A 20,759-nucleotide genomic window follows, 5' to 3' on the forward strand; every position below is an offset into this window, starting at 1 on the left:
TCCGAGCAGCGTTCCCACAGGAGAGCTGATTTAAGATGTTCCTTAATTAAAGGACAGTCCCTCTCTTTAAAAAAAAAAAATCTCAAGTCTTGAATCACCTGTGGAGAGTCAAAGGAAAAAAAAAAGAAAAAGAAAAAAAAAAGATTAATGAAAGCAGCAGTAAAACAGCTCTTACTTCAGTGCCGTGCAAATGGACACAGCACTAAAGAGGAGAACGTTGTGAAATAACCACGTAGCTGGCTATGGGTAAAAAAATATTTCTGACCACTGAGGAGAGCAGCTATTCCTGGGTACACATAAGAAATACAGACCCACACCTTGGATTGGACTGCTCTGATTCAATGCAGAGTGATTCTTCCAAGAAGGGGGAAAAAAAAAAGTAGATTTAACTCGTCAAACTGCACCAGCTGAGCTGTTCCTAATTGTCCCAATTTACCTCCCCCAAGCAGCAATTCTGTCTCTGAGTCACAGATTTCTCTGTCCCCTCGGATCCAGAGAGCCCAGCGGATCTTGGCAGCTGTGACAGTTGGGATGGGCTGCACACAGAACCTGATTTTCCAAGCCAGGGAGGTGATGGAGGCGCTTGGTCCCAGCGGGGTTGTGCTGCAGAGGACACAGCACAGAGCTGCCAGCCTGGCTCTCCCCGTGTACCCCGTGGTCACAGCTCTCTGCACACCCTGGCTGGACACTCAGGAGCCCTCTGAGCTCCTCTGGACTCCTGCTCGAGCCAGATCCCCGCGTGTTTTGTTTTATTCCCAGAAGCTGGGCTGCAATGCGCTCGTAGGAAAGCGACTCCTCTTCCTCCTGAAAGATTCCCTGTGACACCGAGTCCTTCGCCGCCCCTGACAAGCTGCTGCTTAATTACCTTCTCTGCCAGGAGCCTGCCTCTCTTTTTAAGGCTGAATTTGTCTGACTTTCACTTCCAGGCACTTGGCCTTTGGATGGGTGACTGAAAAGCCCCCCTCGTGCAAGGAACTCCCAGACAAGCCTTCCAACAGAGAAATTTTGTTTGTTTTCCTGCACTTGGATCAATTTTGTGTCTCTGTTTTGAGCTCCCTTTGCTGTTTCTCCCTCTCAAATTGAAACTGAACCCAACAGCACAGTGGAATCCACACAAGGAGGGCACAGACAGAAGTTCTTTGCTTCATCTCAGAGGAAGGGATCTTAAAAATCATCCCATTCCACCCCCCTGCCATGGGCAGGGACACCTTCCACTATCCCAGGCTGCTCCAAGCCCCATCCAACCTGGCTTTGGACAATTCCAGGGAATGGGGCAGCCACAGCTTCTCTGGAAAACCTGTGCCACCAACCTCTGAGCGAAGAATTTCCTCCCAACATTTAATCCAAACCTCTCCTCTTGCAGTTTAAAATCATTCCCCCCTGTGCTATCATTATTTACCCATGTAAAAAGTTGCTCTCCATTTTTTTATAAGCCCCCCTTCAACTTCTGGTTGAGCTGCAGCCTCTTGCCCACTGATCACCCTTTGAGGTCTGCACACCGCCGGTTTCTGTGTTCCAACATCTTGCCACGCTGAAAAATCAAATTCTCTTTCTGTCTGTGGTTGCTGCATCGATTGTCACCTGCTCCCCAGCCTCCACAGGGAGGTTTTGGTGTCATCCCTGCTGCTCACGCGAATATTCAGCAGCACTGACCCAAGGACTGACCCTTACAGACACAGCCTCTAATGAAGACATGCACTGGTGGTTACCTTTCAGCAGATCCCATTTTTAGCTTCTTACAGCTGCCTACTCCCATTGATTTACTCCTTTACTTTTCCTCTGTAGGGTGATCATTGGGCTTTGCCTCTTCATTCTTTTTTTTCCTATTGTTTAGGTTTTTTTAAAAGGAAAAAATATATTTTTGATTTTTTTTCTTCCCCTGTTAAATCAGTGTTGTTGTTCCCTCTAGTGTTGGTGGAACCCTTTGAGCATCCACTTACACATCCATGCACAATTCCAAATATTTTTTCCTCTTTTTTTTTTTTTTCTTTAAACCCTATTTTCTTTTAGCTGCTGTTCAGCAAGTATAAATCTTTCCCTCCTAAATATTTTTTTTAATAAGAAAGGTAAAATCCAGAGAGAAGACTGAAAGATTTTAGCAGTACCTGCAGATTTGGTGAAGATTTGGATAAGGAAGGATTTCCTTTCTCCATGGATGCCACAGGGGCTGGGAGCAGCCTGATCTGGATCCACTACCCCACTACCAATTCCCTCATGGCAGCAGCTTCAGCTGCATCTTGTGAGAATCTTTAGCTTATTTAAATACCAATAAACTGCAGAAAAATGAGGAAACTCTGTTATTCACATGTTCAGTGTCCAGGGAAGTGCCTCCAAAGAGTTTGGCTTTCTAGGAATGGGAGTTATCTCCTCACTTATTGCCCCTCCCAAGGGCCAAATCTCCCAGGGCTGCCAGATTTATTACAATATTTGTCTGGGCACAGACATTTAGACATCTACATGAAAGGTTTGGCCTTTTTCCATTTGTTTTTGGTCCTCAGGGAATGAAGATACACACCAGTGCCTCCAGCCAGGATCGTCTGCTGCCCCATGGATAAGCAACCATGCCTCAGCCTCACTGCAGTGCAGGCTGTGCCAGCCTTGGAGAGGCAAAACGGGATTTTTTTTTTTGAAAACACATGAAATCATGGAATATTCTGTGCTGGAAGGGACCTAAAAGGCTCACTGTAGTCCAAATGAGCTCTGTTTTCTCGTGGCAGGGACAGAAAATGAGCCCAGGAATGTTTTGTTTCTGGGATAGATACAGATTTCAGGTCCAGTTTCTTTTAGGTGTTGATGAGGTTCATAAAATGGTTTGATTTTAGAGGCATACATGTGGATTGGCTGTGAGGGGAGCCCAGAGGGCAGAGGATGGGGTCCATCAGCAGCAAATGTCTTTGGGGGTATTTTATAATGATGGGGTCATCCCCTTCTGCTCTGTGTACACCAAACCTTGCAGCGCCAGTGATGGTTGTCATGGGATTCCCTGCTCCACAAAAATCCCTCTAAAACCTCTCTTTCCCCTCTCCTCCCCAGGAATAGCACCGTTCTGAACTCCAAAGTCATCTCTGTGACTGTGAAGCCATTCCCCCGGTCTCTCCTCACCCCTCTGGAAATCGAATTCTCCCACCTGTACAACGTAAGTGGTTCCTGGGAACCTGCCCCATCCCACAGCTGGGTTTGCTTCTGCAGGGCAGGAATGTGGTGGTGCAAGGAAGGAGGTGGTTTTGATGGGCTCCTGACATCTTTTTGCTGGTGCAGGACCTTTCAATCTTCCCCAAAATCAAAAAACAACTTCATTTCCAGAGCAGCAGGAGGGTGACACTGCTGGCACAGGGCCATGCTTGTCCCCAGTTCACACCATCATAACACAGGAATAATTGTTCACTCATTAAAATAACTCAGTGTAACAGTGGTCTTCCTTGAGGAGGGAAAGGCAGGGGGAAAGGTTGTTCCCATTAATTCTGGAATATTACTGTTGTCCTCAATGCTTTCCAAGGCAGGCAAAAATTCCCTTCAGGTTCCTCTGCTCAACCCTGAGCAGATTTATGGCATGGACATTTACACACCCCAGGGCCCGTCCCTGTGGAGATTAGATGCCCTCCTGAGGCTCTACAACATGAATATTAAGATCTGTTGTGTCTTTGGACTCTCCTGGAGGGATTTTCCAAAGCTGTCTCGGACAGCTGGGGTCAGAGGCAAACCTCTTCCAGGGGGTTTAAACACACCTGGCCCCCTCCTGCAGGGCTGTGGTTTTGTCCCACCGAAGCAGAGGCTGTATTTGATCCACTTTCCAGAAGGGAGCAGCAAAAGGATTCTGTGTGAGAGGAGGGATGAGGAGGAATATCCGTAGGTTGAGTCAGGAGAGAGGCAGAGTCAAATCCCTCTGCAGTGGTCGTGATGCAGAACAAACCAAGGCTTGGATTTTTCTGGCTTTTCCATCCCAGGGTGGCAAAAGCCATTCCAAGGATTTGAGATCCATGACAGCTCATCTGGTGTATCGCAGACACCCCATCCTTAGAGCAGTGGGAGGGAGGGGTGTCACAGGCCCCACATTCCTCATTCCAGTCCAGACACTCCACAAACAGCATGAAGCTGATTTGTTTCTATTTTCCCTTTCTTGTCTCCTGGCAGGGAACCACCAACCAGACCTGCATCCTGTGGGATGAAAATGATGGGTGAGTTCTGTGGGTTTCCCTTTACTCTCACAGGTCTGTTTGCTTTTTTGGGTGAAATGATCACAGTTTTAGCAGTGATGTGTCAGTTCTTGCCTTCTTCACTCAGTATATTCTTCGCCCTGGTGGGGAGTGCTTTCCTCCTTCACACGTGCACTGCTGCTCTCTGAGCTGTCTTCTAGTGCTGATTTGGATTTTTCCACATAAAGGATGCATGAACTGGGACCCAGGACTGTGGAAGTGTTCAGATTGAGCTCAGCAAATCCATGCTTGGCTCTCTGCAGTGCTCACCCCAAATCATGCACTGTAAGGAGAGTAACAAAAAATCAGTTGCAAATATGGAGGTGAAGTTTGAGTGATATGAACTTTATATTGTGCTGCTGTGACATAGAAAAAATATTTTTGCCAGAATTCCAGTGATGACTGGTGCTGTTCAGCAGGGTTTGAGTGATGTGGTTGTGGCCAGCAGGGAAAAAAAACAATCCCAAGTTACCATGAAGAGTTGGGACCATAAATCCCATATGGGGAGTAGTTGTCAAAGGATGTGCATCTTGGAAAGGAAAAAAAAATCCCACTCTGAAAGTGAGGTCTTAAATCCTGAGTGAACTTGACAAGGATACAAAGTGTTTGATTTAAGGGTGGTTTTACTTCACTGACTTTTGCATCTCAGTTTGAGCACCTACCTGGCTCCTCTTCTGCTTGCAGTAAGTTCCTCTCCTTGAGATCTCAGACATTTGGCACATGCCCCTGCATTTATTATCATTATTTATTATTATTACCAGCAGCATCTGAAAAATGATTCCATTCTTGTCCTTTTATGCTCCATTAAGTAGCGTATGCACAGAGAGGCAGGCAACATATTTACACTCAGCTCACTTCATGTTGGTCTGGGATTAGTTTGGCATCTCTGAGTGGATCCAAAGCAAAGCTTTGAGGGTCTCCCTGCTTGTGGAATCACACCTGTGTTGTAGCCCAGGGCAGAACTGGTCCTTCTTCTGGTGAAAATTAACATTAGAAGATGTTTGAGACACAGGTGGACTTTTAAGAAATTATTAAAAGGGGGTTTTATAATATTTTGTGTGTGCCAAAGAGTGTGTGGGTCAGCACAGGGGGTTGGATTGGTGGGCAGGCTCAGGAGCTGGCCTGCTCTGCTAGATCTGTTGTTTCTCCATGCTGGAATGGAATTAAAGCACTTGTACAACAACCCAGTTTTGGCAAGTAAAGGCGGGAGCTGGAACCATTGCCCCTTTTGCTCTGCTCTCCATCCCATTGCTTTTGGCTTTCCAAAAGCACAGAGAAGGTTGTGTCCAGGAGCATGGAGATGTTTCCCTGCCCTGCTCAGACCTGGATTTAATTAGCTGCAGTCTGAGCAATGAAAAGAGCAAAATCCAGTTTGGACGTGGCTGAGGGAGAGGGCTGCTGTTCAGGGTGGGTACGGGAATCTGTCAGAGCTGGCACTGAGAGGAAGGCACAGATGAAGGTTTGCCCAGTGCTGAGCAAGGACTGAGAGGTTTGGATGGCTTTTCTGAACTGGAGGCAAAGCAGTGCCCAGTTCAGCATCATCAGCTCTGCCTCATCCTAGAGAATGGTTTGGGTTGGAAGGGATCCTAAAGATCACCTCATTCCAAACTGCTAGACCAGGTCACTCCCTGCCCTGGGAGCTCTGACTGCTCCACACTCTTCCTCCCAAGGCTCAGCAGCTTGTTGGGCTGCCTGTTGTCCCTCTGGGAGTGCAAGATGCTGGGATTCCTTTCATTCCTTCATCCCTGCATGCTCACAGCACCAAAGAGTGGGAGCTAAGAGCTGAGCAGGAAATTTCTTGGCACCAATGCCATGGTTCAGTTTTCAAGGATGGATTCCAACCCCCCAGCAGATTGGTTCTGCAAATGTTTCTGCCAAGCCTGCACTCTCCCCATGTTCAGGGCTTTTGGGGTGTGTGTGTGCACGCCTGCAAGTGTTTGAAACCAACATTTGCAATCTCGAGCAGCTGAAATGCCCCAGATCCTGATGTCAGCAGATTCTTGCTCGGACAATGTTCCAAAACTTAGAGCTGATCCGGCGAGCTCTGGCGAGGGGAGCTGCCAAGCTGTTTGTGCAATATTTTAAAAGCTGATTTGCACAACATTTTAAAGCTGATTTGCTACCACTGCTGCCTCCTGGGAAAATCTAAGGAAAGGCAAATTATGCAAACTCTGTTCCCCAGTCCTGACTGCTCACCTTGAACTTTAACAGCGCTCTGGAGCTGTCAGGGGGTTTGAATCACGATTTTGGGTAATTGTTTCCTGCTTGGAAGAACTTTCAGGCTGCACCCTGGACTTGTTGCCTGGTATGTGTAGAGGTCCTGATTGGTGATTTTGTGCCAGGAAACCCCATGGTTCAGCCACTCTTTTGTGGTTCCCCTCTTTGCTCCCATCTTCTCCTTCCTGCCACCTCTCCCTATGAACTGGGGCTTTTCCCACCCATCAGTCTCATAAGGTGGCTGTACAAATGGGTGAAAATAAGGATGTCCCATCCCTGGAAGTGTTCAAGATCGTGCTGGATGGGGCTTTGAGTAACCTGGTCTAGGGAAAAGTGTTCCTGTCCATGGCAGAGGGGTTGGAATGAAATGTTGTTGAAAGTCGAACATTTCTGCGATGCTGTGAAATCCCATTTCCCAGTTCGGAACAATTTCATGGATTTACAGCTTCATTTCCCTGCCTGTTCTCCACCCTGCTGCATTCCCTGCTTGCAGCCCAAGCCAGCCAGTTGTGGTGGCGCTTGCTCAGAAGATGCTGAGACCCCTCAAGATTCCCCTTTTGCCTCTCTCCATGTTTCTGCTCCAAGGATGGGTGGCCAGGTGGAGCCTCCCCACACTCAGTCACCCAACTGAGGCTGCAGATCTTGGTGACCCAAATTCCACCTGATTCCAGTGGCCCAGCCTCTGGATTTAACCCCTTACCTCCTGTGACTGAAGAGGTGCAAAGGCTGGAAACCTGGAGCAATCCTCCCATGAGAGCTCCTGCCTTTTCCAGCAGCCACCTGAGCTTCCAATCCCACCCAGAGCATGCCAAAACCCTTTAAAGGCCACTTTAAAAAATCCATGGGCTGTGAAGGGTTGGACTGTAAAATTGCAATTAGAACCAGACAATTATCTGGTGACCATGTGCTTCCTCAAAGATGGAGCTGTCGAACAGAGCACTTGGAAATAAAAAAAAAGAGGAGGAACCCTTGAGTGTTCATTCATTTGCATTTAGATGGATATTTAAGCTTGTACTATTAACAATGGATTTTTGATTTATTAATCCCAGCCCCTCTGAGTGACTGTGAGGTTTGTGGGTGGCACCTCTGCCTCTCTTTTCTCATCCCCTTGCCCCCAACTCCTCGTGTCATGAAATAAGAGGAGAGAAGATCAGGGACTAATTTCTGTTGTGTTGGGTGCTGTGAGTGTGATTAATGAGCCTAGCACGGGCTGGGTAAATTGAAAGTTGGAATCAGAGAATGATTTGGGATTCTCTGGCTCTCCTCCAAGGGTATTCATCTGGAGTAATTATTGGCTGCTTAGCCCTGATGAAGTGAAAACCCAGGCAGGATCTGGTCTCCTGCTCCCTCTTTCTCCTCCTGGGACAGGAGAGGAGTTGATAAATGCAGCCATGGATGTGTGTTTGTGTTCTTGTGCTTCGCCAGAGCTGTATTTCTCACCTGCCTTGCCCAGGTGAATAACAGGAATTTCATGTGGCAATGGGAACAGGGAGACAGAGCCAAGGTTTGTTACTGGTGGTGACAGCATCACTTCACAAAGGATGTTTTAATGAGGTTGGAGTCAGTCTCTTCTCCAGGTAACAAGTGACAGGACAAGAGGAAACGGCCTCAAGGTGCACCAGTGCAGGTTTAGATTGAATTTTAGGAAAAAAAATTCTTCACTAGGAAGGTGGTCAGGCTTTGGGAAAGGCTGCCCAGGGAAGTGAAGGAGTCACTGCACATGGGAGCATCCAAGAAATGTGTGGATGTGGCACTTGGGGATGAGGTTTAGTGGTGAACACAGCAGTGCTGGGTGAAGAGCTGGGCCCAATGATCTTTTCCAGCCTTAACAATTCCACGATTCTGTGGCTGCAGAGGAAGATGTGGAGGTATTTAATGTTACAGAGCTGACCCATGGGGCTGATGAGTCTGGGTTCAGGCCATCAAAGCTGTGTTTGGGTGTTCTTTGAGTATGGGATCTGGTAAATGAGGAGGAGAGGTGTGAGATGGGAAGGGAGAGACAAGCCACAGAGTGTGGGATGTCTGACAAGGGCATGGAGTGATTAAAGTGAAACAAAGTAGGTTAAGACTGGGTATTAGGAAAAAATCCTCTACTGTGAGGTTGGTGTTGGAATCCTGGAGACTGGGATGACCAGAGAAGTTGTGGCAGCCCTGGAAGTGTCCAAGGCCAGGTTGGGTGAGGCTTGGAGCAACCTGGGATAGAGGAAAGTGTCCCTGCCCAGGGGAGGGGGTAGGAATGAGAAGATATTTCAAGTCCCTTCCAGCCCAAACCATCCTGTGATCCTATGAAGGGTCTGGAGAGACAATGTGGGATCAGGCTGCAGCAGGTGAGCACTAATTGTCCCCTCCCTGGTGACAGCAGGGTCCAAACCAGCTGAGGGCTTGTGTTTTAGCCCCTGGTTCAGGAGAGAAAGCCAGGCCATGCAGGTGTGAAACCCAACCGCAGACACACAAAGTGTGAGACCCAGCAGATCTGCATTGCCAGGGGAGCCCTCATCCCACAGGGAATGCCTGGCTCCATCAGGCAGCTCCTCTGTCTCATCATAATTACTGATAACTAAACATTATAATAACCAGGCACTACAATAACAGATCGCCTTTCCAAACCTATCAAAATATTTGCATAAAAGCTTTTCTGCTCTCGGAAGAGAAAGCGCCTCAGGAATCTGTGGTTTTAATTCAAGGACACCCTTGGCTTCCCTTGGGAAAGATCATCTGTGCCAGTAATTAAAGCCTTTCACCTACCTGACTTAGGAAATGCAAACCTGGCTGTTTAGGAAGGTGACCTGTGCGAGCAAGGTTAGGCTTGGAGAGCAGAACAAACACTGCCTCAGCTCTGGGGTGAGGTGAAATCACTTGGAAACTCATGGTATCCTAAAATAACAGCTCCCAGAAGCTGAGGACAGCCCTGCTCATGGGACTTTTTCAGACAGGAACTGCTTGAAGGGTAGGGTGTGGTTGGTCCTGGAGGTGGTCACACAGAGCTACAAACCACTGTGAGAGTTTTGAAGTGTCAGAGCAACTTTTTTGGGGGTGTTTTTGTTTGTTTGCTTTGTCTGGGACAACTCAGAGGAGCCCCCAAAATACCCTAGAAGGAGGAATTGTTCATGTAATTTTTCAACAGGGTAATTGTACTCTTTGGTGTTTATGGTCCAGCCACCCCATGGATCATGAAGCGCAGCTGCTTTGCCTGAAATTCCCGTTTTTTGGGTGGGATAATCTGCAGAATCCACAGCTGTCTGAATTCCTGACTGCACACCCTATGTGATTACAGGAAAGTCCTGGCAAGGAAGCACAAGGAGCAGGACGTGGTGTGAGCTCCATGGGCTTCACACCACTTGTTGAAAGAAAGGAATTAACTTTTCTTTCCTGTGCTTTTTGGGGCTTTTTTGTCATTCCAGCCTTGCTAATTCCCTTTGGAGGGCATTTACAGCTCCCTTTGTTCCTTTACTCCCCACCACCAGCAAAGTGTCACGCAGGAGTTATCTCTTACATCCCCCAGAAATCATTTTGCTCATCACATCAGTTAATCCATCTCCCAGTGCCTGTCTTTTGAAGAAAAGCTTTCTAAAGTCAAGAAAGAGCTTCTCTTTTCCCCTGTCTGTCACCCAGAGCATTAATGACCCTGCTAGAGCTGTAGATCAGGCAGTCACAGCCTGTCTGTGCTGACAGGGATAAATGATTCCCCAAAAACAGACACTTCACAGGATCACAGAATGGTTTGGGTTGAAAGGACCTCAGAGATCGAGTCCCACCTCCCTGCCATGGGCAGGAACACCTTCCACTAGCCCAGGGTGCTCCAAACCCTGTCCAACCTGGCTTTGAACACTTCCAGGGATGGGACAGCCACAGCTTCTCTGGGAAACCTGTGCCAGGGCCTCACCCCCCTCACAAAGAATTTCTTCCTAATATCCAACCTAAATCCACCTTGTTTCAGCTTAAAGCCATCCCCCCTTGTCCTGGCACTCCATCCCTTGTCCAAATTCCCTCCACAGCTCTCTTGGAGCCCCTTTAGTCACTGGAAGGGGTTTTAGGGTGTCCTTGACACTTCCTTTTTATCCACACTGAACACCCCCAGCTCTCCCAGTCTGACTCCAGAGGAGAAGGGCTCCATCCCTGATCACCTTTGTGGTCTCCTCCAGAATCTCTCCAGCAGTTCCAGATCCTGCTCATGCTGGAGGCCTCAGAGTTGGACACAGTCCAGGAAGGGTCTCACAGGAGCAGAGGTCACCTCCCTTGACCCATTGATCTGTTAAAAACCCAAAACCCTGTGAGAAATCAGTGCACTGCTCTCCTCATTGGACTATTAATGACCTATTACATATTAATTTTATACAAATTATACGTTATATATTATATATTATATATTATTATATATTATCACTATAGTATTTCATTATTTTATTATAATATATAATATATATTATATATTGTGCATTATATATTAAATATTACATATTACATATATATAAATTACATTTTATATATTAATTATCCATTATATATTATACATTATATTATATATTGTACATTATATTATATATTATATATTATATTTTATATTTTATATACAATCTTAGCTATTATACATAATATATATTATTATCTAATATATCATGTATATCGACATGATATATATTATCTATTACATATATTATATATGTATTATATATTATATTTTTACTGCAACACTCCAGCTGTAGGGGAGCAACACTGCCCCTCCTCATGTGATCCCCTACAGGGTGTTTGTGCTGGTGTTTCCCAGTCCCCCTGTTCCAGCTCTGCTGCCCTTAATCAGTTTAATTCCCCACATCTTCAGCTGCAAATCCTGCCTTTCCCAACTGCTCCTGTGGGTGTGTTGAGGGGATGTCAGTGAGGGAAGAAAGCAGCAAAGCCTGGCTACGCAGGGGCATGCAGGGAGGTTAATCTGAATATTCCCATTAGTTCCCCTGTGTTAAACCCAGTTAGAAGTATCCCTTAATTCAGCCTGTCTGACTGCACTCGCAGAGTGCAACCAGGCAGATGGAATTATGGTCCCAGGAGGTTTTGGTTTTTTTTAGCCCTGGATGAGAGCAGACAAAACAGGGCAATGCAGTGAAACCCAGTGGCAGCTCCAGAGCCTGAGGATTTATCCCTGCTCAGCCTGGGCTCTGGGGCTGCTGGGAGCACAAGGCACAGATCCCAGGGGGATGTTCTGCCTGACACCTGCCTTGTTACAGGGACACCTTTTCCTGGCAGTTGTTACCTGGATTCCAGGTGTTTCAGGAAAGAGGTGGCCAGTTCTGTCAGCACAAAGCAGCAGAGCACAGGGCTGTGTCCATCTCTGTGTCCATCCCTGTTTGGGACAGGAGTTAAACTCCTTTGGCATTTGCTGAGCGGCTTCCCAGTGGTCAGAATTGTCCATGGGATTGGGAATTAGGTTCTGGGTTGTTCTCCAGTGCCTTTCACAGCTCAGGATACAGGAGAAGATGAGCAGGAGAGTGCAGGGCTTCTGCTGCCTGCCAGCAGGGCAGGGTTTAATGGCTTTTGGCAGAAAGGAAAAGGGGAGAGGACAGAGGATTCAGAGGCTCCGAATCAAATGTTCCCTTGCTTCCCTAGCAAAGGGGTCAGGAATATGGGTGGAATAAATGAATTCTCTCTACAGACCTGGCAGAAGCCAGACACTGACACCTGGAGGATGCTCCCACTGGGAAGGGGCTTTGGTTCAGTGACTTGATTCCCAACCTCGGCTCAGTGCTGAGGGGGAGAGCTGGAGCCTCGCGAGGTTCGGGATGGTTTCTGTGTTCACATGTGTTTGTGTTGTGTATCCTGATAAAAAAAAACCCAAAGAAGCACCAGGAGCAGCTGAGGGAGCTGGGAAAGGGGCTCAGCCTGGAGAAAAGGAGGCTCAGGGGGAACTTTCTCGCTCTCCACAAGTCCCTGTGGGGACAGGAGGGTGCAGCCAGGTCAGGGGCAATCTCTTCTCCCAGATAACAAGCAACAGGACAGGAGGAAACAGCCTCAAGTCATACCAGGGGAGGTTTAGATTGGAAATTGGGGAAAATTACTTCATGGAGAGAGTAGTCAAACCCTGGAACAGGCAGCCCAGGGTGGTGGTTGAGTCACCATCCCTGGAGGGATCTGAAAGTTGCACAGATGTGGCACTTGGGGTTGAGCTTTAGTGGTGAATGTGGCAGTGCTGGGTCAAGAGTTGGGCTTGAGGATCTTTTCCAAACGACAATTCCATGATTCTATGGCTGCATCCCTGTCTTGCCTGCATCCCTGCCAGCTCTCCTGGAGCCATCTGCGTGGACATGCCAGGCTGCTGAGGGTGGCTTGTGGTGGAAATCCAACTTGACTACATCTGTGTGTGCCGGTGGAGAGCTTTGGATCACAGCTCCAGGCTTTGAAGTGTGGGGAAAAAAGGCAGGTTGGGGAAATCTGCTGCCTGCTTTTGGTCTGCTCTCATTCCAGTGACTCAACAGGCAGCAGGGTGTAGCTTAGAACCAGCTTCAAGGCAGGCTCAGGTGCATGGAGGAGACACAAAGAGCTGCACCAGCAGAGCGCTCTGCACCCTCTGTGTGTAAAATTCAGAGTGGAGTGGCTTTATCTCCATGTGCTTCTTTGCTGGATTGATTTTGTCTGCCTTTATGGGCACAGGAAAGTCTTGTTTGGGTACAGAGCACCACTTTCCAAATGGTTCTGTCTCTGCAGCTGCACATCTTACCAGGTCTGTATCCTCTGGAATATTGGCTTTGCTGGGAGCTGAGGGCTCCAGAGCAGCCTGTGCATGATTTGAGGAAGGTGTGGCCACAAGTGCCTCAGGATCAGGGTTGGATCAAGCCCAGGCCCACCAGCACTAGGTAGATGTTTGAGCAGGTGATGTTTTATGTGTCTTTGTTAAGGACACAAGAAGAAGTTTCCCCATCAGGCTTCTTTGCTCAACTTCCTTGCAAGACTGAGCCAAGTTCATGTGAACTTCTTAAAATGCTTCATTTTTTAATGAGTCCTTGAACTGCAAGCCAGAAACACAGCAGTATCCACCAGAACCAAAATAAATTTTGTATTTCTAAAATTTCATCCTAGATCAGAGAACGGTTTGAGTAGAGAGGGACCTTCAAGATCATTCAATTTCAACCCTGTTCCATGGACAGGGACACCTTCCACTAGCCCAGGTTGCTCCAAGCCCTGTCCAACCTGGCCTCGGACACTTCCAGGGATGGGACAGCCACAGATTCTCTGGGTAATGTGTGCCAGGGCCTCAGCACCTTCACAGGGAAGATTTTCTCCCTGATTTGACCTATTTTGTCCATTCCAGTCCCAGACACCTCATTCTTATGATGGGATTCCATGGGAAATGGTCAGAGTGCAGGTTCTTGGGTCCATGCCATTGCTCAAAGGTGATGGACTGGCAGGATGGACAAGGCAGGACTGATGGGTGTGGTGGAAAAGGCTCCAGAACTGGCACACTGTGAATAAGGATGGGGAAGGTTTGCCCCTGTCTTAATGAGGAGAAATGTTCATTTTCACCTGACTGCTTGTGTGCCGTGCTAGGAGATGAAATGTTCTGCTAAAACAGCAGCAAAAAGAGGCCACAGTGCCCGGGATGCAGCCCTTTTCTAATGATGAACTTTCTGTGTGTCTGGGCAGATCAGTGTAAGCTTCGTGCCTCAGTTTTCCCCAAGCCTGCTGTGCTAAATAACATCAGACAGCTCCTCGAAATGTCAGGAAATCTGGGAGAGAGGCGCTCCTTCCAGTGAGCAAAAATAAGTATTCCTATTTATCACTGAGAATTGGTTATCTAAAGGTGAGTTTGATGGTCAGACTGGTCACCCAGAGGAGCTCCCACTGTGTTTTTTGTTCCCTGTGGGCAGCAGAGAGTGTCATTTTGAATTCTGGTGAATTTTGGTCTTCATGAGGTGCAATGAGGAGACTCAGGGCCATCGCTGCAAAATTGCTCACGTGAGGACACGAGACACCAACCTGTGCATGCCACCTGAGCTCTCTGTGGCCTCTCAGCCCCATGGCAGAGAGGATTAGCAAAAACATGGAATATTCAGCCTGCTCTGACAGCCAACTCAATGTGGAGCTGGATGGATTCTCCCAGTGGCCCTCCTGGAAGGCAATGAGCAAAACTCCTGGGGAGGACAAATCCTCTGTGTCCTGACCATCAGATTTATTTGGATGCACTTTAACCCTCAGTCAGAAAAATAACTGATGCAGCGAGGTCAGAAAGCCAAATTTCACAGAACAGAACGATTTTCAGACTTGTCAAGGCTCTTTCCAGGGCTTTGCAAATCCTTTAATTCAATTACAGCGCTGACCAGTTGGAAGATGAGTGTTCATCTCCCAGAGCTCCTTTCTGCTTCAGGCCAGAGCTGCATCTCCAGGGGGTTTAATGGACATGTGGAATGTTGGTGGGATGTCAGGGGGGGATTTGCATCTTCCCTCTGAGGGAATAAATTCACCCTCTCCCAGAGCCTGGTGCGTGGCAGGGTGATGAGGGTGGTGAGGGTGCCCAGAGGAGCTGTGGCTGCCCCATCCCTGGAAGTGTCCAAGGCCAGGCTGGATGTGGCTTGGAGCAACCTGGGATAGTGGAAAGTGTCCCTGTCTGTGGAACAGGGTTGGAATGAGATGAGATTCAGGTTCCTTCCAACCCAAACCACTCTGATTTTATGGTGGTGGCCTGAAGCCTGACCCAGCAAGGACCTTGATCTTCCCGGGTTTGAGGAGAGCTTTTCTTGCCACTGAGGATGGAAGTGCAGGCAGAAATACGGGTGGGAAGGACATCAGATATCCTCATTTTTGGGTGATGGATCCAGCCCACCACCAGCCAGCCAAGAAGCCTGGAAATGCACTGATGAGTGATGGGCTATCCCCAGAACCCGAACTGTGCCATTTTCAGGTGGGGAGGGAGAAACCCAGGGAGGTTTATCCTCTGTCACCCAGGAGGAGCAGAGCAGAGCCACAGCTCAGCTCTGCTGCCCTCTCTCACAGCTCTGCTGGTGGCTCTGAATAAAAGTTAACTCTGGCCTGTATTGGTAGAAAAGGTGCCCAGAGGAGCTGGGATCCAAGGGAATGCTGTTCATTTTTAGCTGTGGGTATTATTTATTCAATGGCGCGTAGAGCTCATATGTCAAATCTTAAGGAATGCTAAGCATCCTTCAATCCTCAGCAAGACTCCTGACAACTTCAAGGGCACTGCACAGGATTATCCCAGGGATTGCCAGGGTGCATGTGACTTTTTTCACCCATAATCCTAGGCTGGGGCCTGGGCAATGGGCTGTTGCAGGTTTTTTGGCTGTCAGCTGGGATATCTTTACCTCTAATCTTCCGTACAAGCCCAAATTGAAGCTGCAGTAATCTATCACTGCTGCTGGGAATTGCGCTCAGACAGATCTTTTCCAGTCCTGGTATGCCATGTATTGGTCAAAACAGTGATGGAGAGCTTCCTGACATTTAAAATACCTTCCTGTTTGGCTACTGGTAGTGATGAGGGAGGCAGAACTCCATGATGCAAATGCCTAAAACCCAGAGAGCTTCAGGGAAAAGTTATCTCCAGAGCTGCTGCATGTGGAACAACACAAGGAGAGCGGAGGGAGCTCCCTGTGTCCAATATTACTGCAGGATCTGGGTCCTGGCTGGGAAAATCATCCTCCAGCTGCAAAGGCATCTGAAGAGAAGGGATTTTTGGTGCCTAAGGTGTAATTTAGACATGCCCAAGACATGGAGATCCAGTGTGAATGCAGGGATAGGGAAAGCACACACGAGGCTGTGGCTGTGTTGCAGCCCAAGGATTTTTTCATTAAAGTCATTAAAGTTGCACTGATGAGTCCCAGGAGAGAATCTGCTGCTCATCCCCAAGAGAAACAACTCAGGGTCAGGGAGGAGATTGGAGATGAGAGTTTTGAATGAGACACCAGGGGAAGAACCTCAGAATAGCGAATGGAATGGAATGGAATGGAATGGAATGGAATGGAATGGAATGGAATGGAATGGAATAGAATAGAATAGAATAGAATAGAATAGAATAGAATAGAATAGAATAGAATAGAATAGAATAGAATAGAATAGAATAGAATAGAATAGAATAGAATAGAATAGAATAGAATACAATACAATACAATACAATAGAATAGAATAGAATAGAATAGAATAGAATAGAATAGAATAGAATAGAATAGAATAGAATAGAATAGAATAGAATAGAATAGAATAGAATAGAATAGAATAGAATAGAATAGAATAGAATAGAATAGAATAGAATAGAATAGAATAGAATAGAATAGAATAGAATAGAATAGAATTTTCAGTTAAAATGGACTTAAAACAATCATCAACTCCAATTGCCTGACCAGTTCAGGGCTATCCAAAAGTTATTAAGAGAGTTTTCCAAATCCCTCTCAAACACTGACAGGCTTGAGACATTGGCCACCTCTCAGGGAAGCCTGTTCTGGTGTTTGACAGCTTTCTGTGTAAAGAAATTCTTCCTAAAATTCACTTTGAAGTGATGGTGAGGTGCATTCCACCACGGCGTTCCCAGGAATATCTTGTTTGTGGGACAAAAACGTTTTTGATTTTTTTTCCAGGTAGCTATATAAAGAATTCCCCCTCTCCACCCCCGCTTCTGGAGGGCTGCTGTGTTTGTCTCCACTCAGGCATCAGCACCTCACAAGAGTTGTTAGAAATGGTATCACAGCACCGGGCATTTCCCGGCTTCCCTGCTCATTTCTGCCCAACTCGTTCCGTTTACAAGTGCAAAAGATGCTTTTGCTAATTGCCAGCTCTGCCAGCTCCTCCTGGGATCTGGGAGGCAGCTGAGGTTGTCCTGCTGCTGCTGCAGTCTGTGAAGCAGGACTTACATGACTCCTATTATTGTCATGCCCGAGCATTTCGCAGCTTTCAACGTGCTGCTATTGCAACTGGAGCTGAACATTAAAAAAAAAATAAAAAAACTCCTTTTCTAGGTCACTTACAGCTCTGAATTTTCTTTTACATTTGCCTTTACCCAGATGAGTGTTTTTGGAGGGTTTAGGAGGGAGCAGTGTTGGTCCAATGACAAGTGTCACTTTGCTTTGGAGGCTTCAAAACACAGCAGAACTGACAGGAACTCTCGGAACATTTTCTGCTGCTCTGAAGCAGGAGCGACGTGGGGACCCGATCTCAGGTGCCCTGAACAAGGAGCATTTATTTTTGTCCTCTTGGCCTCCCTCCCGCCCCAGAAAAGCTTTCAGAAGAGGTGGCCTGGGAGCCCCCAGCTTGTGAGCAGCGCTCCTTCACTTTGACACTGCCTGTCATCTCAGGAAAGAAAGGAAGATCAAACAGGAGGATGGAGTGGGAGCTGTCACATCAACTGTACTTTTCCTGCTCAATTCTGTTACCCTTGGGCAGGTGAAGGCTGGGACCAGCAGCCTCCTCCCTTTGGTCCTAACCTACCTGTCTGCTCGCTGCTCAGTCTGTGTGGATGACCTTGATTCATGAACCAGCAGTGCTGGCAGGGACATTTCGGAGGGGCTGGGGAGAAAACAGACAGATTTGCACCTTAGCACTGTGGTTCCCAAACTTTCTTCCTTTCAGGATTCCTGAGTGTCAAACCAAATGTTCTGATCAACTTTCTCCACACCATCAGACCCTCGTTGATTTCCTGACTCTTCTGTCTCTCTCCCCAACTTGTTCTGCTTCCTTGGTGGCTCCAGAAAGTTTCTTCTCTGCAAAATGTTCCCTGTTTATTCCTTTATTCCTAATTCTGATGCTTATCTGCTTTTCTCCTCTGGAATTCCCCTCTACCCACTGTCCCGGCCGGGATGGAAGGAGCTGCAGCAGCAGGAATTTCCCTTTTCCCACCCTCTGCAATCTGATCTGCTCCTTTGGAGGTTCTTGGCTCCAGGTGCCAGCTTGGCTTTCAGAGAAGGCACCCTGGCAATGAGCAGTCCTGAGCCAGAGGATGAAAGCTTCCTGCTGGGATTCTGCATTTCATCTGTGATGTGATGTGATAGTGCCTGGCTTTACCCCCGTGCTCCCTGCCTCCCCTGGGCCCTGGCAAGGAGAGTGCCAGGAGGGCTGAGTGCGTTCAGTTTGACTGGCTTAATCCATGAGATATCAACGAGTCTCAGGGGGACTTCTCAGTTTCCCAGCTTGGGAGCTATAGACCCAATCCTGATCCCTGCACCAAAGCCCTTGAGCAGCAGGAGCTGGTTCTCCCTCTGGAAGGATGCTCCAGTGTGGAAGCAGAGCCCAGGGAATCTGTTCAGGTCTGCGGGAGGTGCAGAGGAAGGGCTGAAATGATCGCCCTGCCAAGGGAGGAGGCAGAGATAGATGTGTTTGGCAGTGTTTTATGTGCTTTTTATTGCTGGGCAGGTTGTGGGGGGGTGGATGGGCAGGATATAAAGGACATTTCACCCCTAGGACTGTGCCTGCTGCTGCACCATCAGCAATTCCTGCAAGAAAGGCCACTCCCGGTGCTGCAAACCCCAGACAGGACAGCAGAGACATTTTTCAGTAAAAATTGCTTTAGCCAGCACAGTCATCATTGGTGCTGCCTTATAATTGGCAAGTATTTAATTAGCTGAGGAATATTCCACATCTTCTCACTCAGTGGGAAGTCAGAAAATCCCTCTGGGATGAATGCTCTCCCAAACCTGTCACTGCACCTCAGCTGAAACCTCAGCACATAAAGCACAGCAGACAGTTGAGTGCGAGTTTGCACAGATGCTGCAACATCTGTCCAGTTTGGGAAAGGTGGGTGGCTGAAGGTAGGGGTGTCACTGAAAGTGGGAATGGAGTGGTGTGGAACGGAATGGAATGGAATGGAATGGAACGGAACGGAATGGAATGGAATGGAATGGAATGGAATGGAATGGAATGGAACGGAATGGAACAGAATAGAACAGAACAGAACAGAGCAGAGCAGAACAGAACAGAAGCCAAGTCCACTGCCTGGTTTTTTTGGGAATTCTTTGTCCTTTCTGATTCCAGATGTACAGAGATACAGCAGGATGGGGAGGAGAGAGGAGAAAGCCTAATGAAGACATATTGCTGGGAGTAGAGAGGTTTCCACCAGCCTGTACCTCTGCAAGCCGTTTTCATTAGCAGAAAGTGGCTTTAAAAGGTTTTGATAGCAATCCCTCTTTCCATGAGCTCCAGAGGGGCCAGCAGAGCGTTTGGGTACCAGCGTGGCTTTGGTTAAACACATTTGCAGTAGCAAAGCTGGGAAATGACTCCCCCTCCTCCCCCGTGACCTGCTTTCCTGACAAAAGCACAAGCAGATCTGTGCTGCTCCTCTCAGCACCTGCTCCTTATTCCTGCTCCTTGCAAAATCGCTGGGGTGCTGTGACTCCACGCCTTTCCTCCCAGACATCCGTGGCAGAAAAGCGGGAATTAGAGCAGACCTGGCCACAGTCACTCAATCCACTTAAAACCACTGGAATTGAGAGGCAGGGGAAATCTTCCTGCAGGGAAACCTCTGCCAGCTTTGCAGGTCTGGAGCTTGATTTGTGTTTGCAGCTCCTGCCCATGCAGGCTGGAGAAGGGAAGTTTGCTCTGCTGCTTTCTAGCTTTGCTGCAATCCTCTGCTTTGCTGCTGGTGGCTCCCTGCATCCCTGCATCCCTGCATCCCTGCATCCTCGCAGCTGCCAAGCTGTGACAAGGTACCGTGCCTGGCAGCCTGAATCCAGCTGCCTCAGAGCCGCTCTGTTCCCACTCCTCCCGAGGGATCTCACCCTCTTCCCTCTGATCCATCCGGGCCCTGCCCACCGGGGAGATGTTTACATCGACCCCCCTGGTGTGAAAACATCAGATAAGCCCCCAGGAGGGCTGGGAACAGCTTGTTCAAGGAGAGGGGGCAGCGCGATCTTAAACATCAGCATTTATTTATTAGCATTTATTTAGCCACGACTGCGCCAGCCCCCTCTCTGCATTAGCATCATCTCCATTTCCCACAGGTTTCCTCCCCTTGTTCAAATTCAAATCCAAAGCAAAACCTCTGGATTCTTTCTACACCCAAGTAAGTCAGGGCAGGAATCACACCGGTCCCACCTGAGTGGGTTTTTCCCTGTTTGCTTTGCGTTTTATTTGCCCCCTCCCTCCCAAAATTTGTAATGAAGCAGCATTTTATGTGACAGGACATTATGGCTGCTTCAGGCACAGCATAGCAATGAGGAGGTGGTGCAGCATCCCTGATCCAGGATCCAAATGACCTTCAGGAGCAGGCAGATGTTGCTTTCCAAAATTCGAGCTGGGAACGAGGGAGGCATTCCATGCGTTCAAGGAGCTGCCAGCTCAGCTTCACTCGGCTGCTCCGCTCCCATGAAATGCTCATTTTGTGGAGTGCAGAGGAAAAGGAGGCCAAAGGGAAAGGAAGGAGCAGTGGCA

General features: G+C 48.0%; 1 protein-coding gene across 1 annotated transcript in view; it reads left to right on the plus strand.

Annotated features, from left to right (window-relative positions):
- Positions 1-4,168: 4,168 nt before the first annotated feature.
- Positions 4,169-20,759, plus strand: part of ADGRB1 (adhesion G protein-coupled receptor B1) — a 117,511-nt gene continuing 100,920 nt past the window's right edge. Inside the window, exon 1 of the mRNA XM_058831879.1 lies at positions 4,169-4,175. The gene's annotated coding sequence lies outside the window, so the exon portion shown is untranslated. The remainder of the gene's footprint in view (positions 4,176-20,759) is intronic.

This window comes from Poecile atricapillus, chromosome 2 (genome assembly GCF_030490865.1).
Source record: "Poecile atricapillus isolate bPoeAtr1 chromosome 2, bPoeAtr1.hap1, whole genome shotgun sequence".
In the NCBI taxonomy this organism is placed as follows: Eukaryota; Metazoa; Chordata; class Aves; order Passeriformes; family Paridae; genus Poecile; species Poecile atricapillus.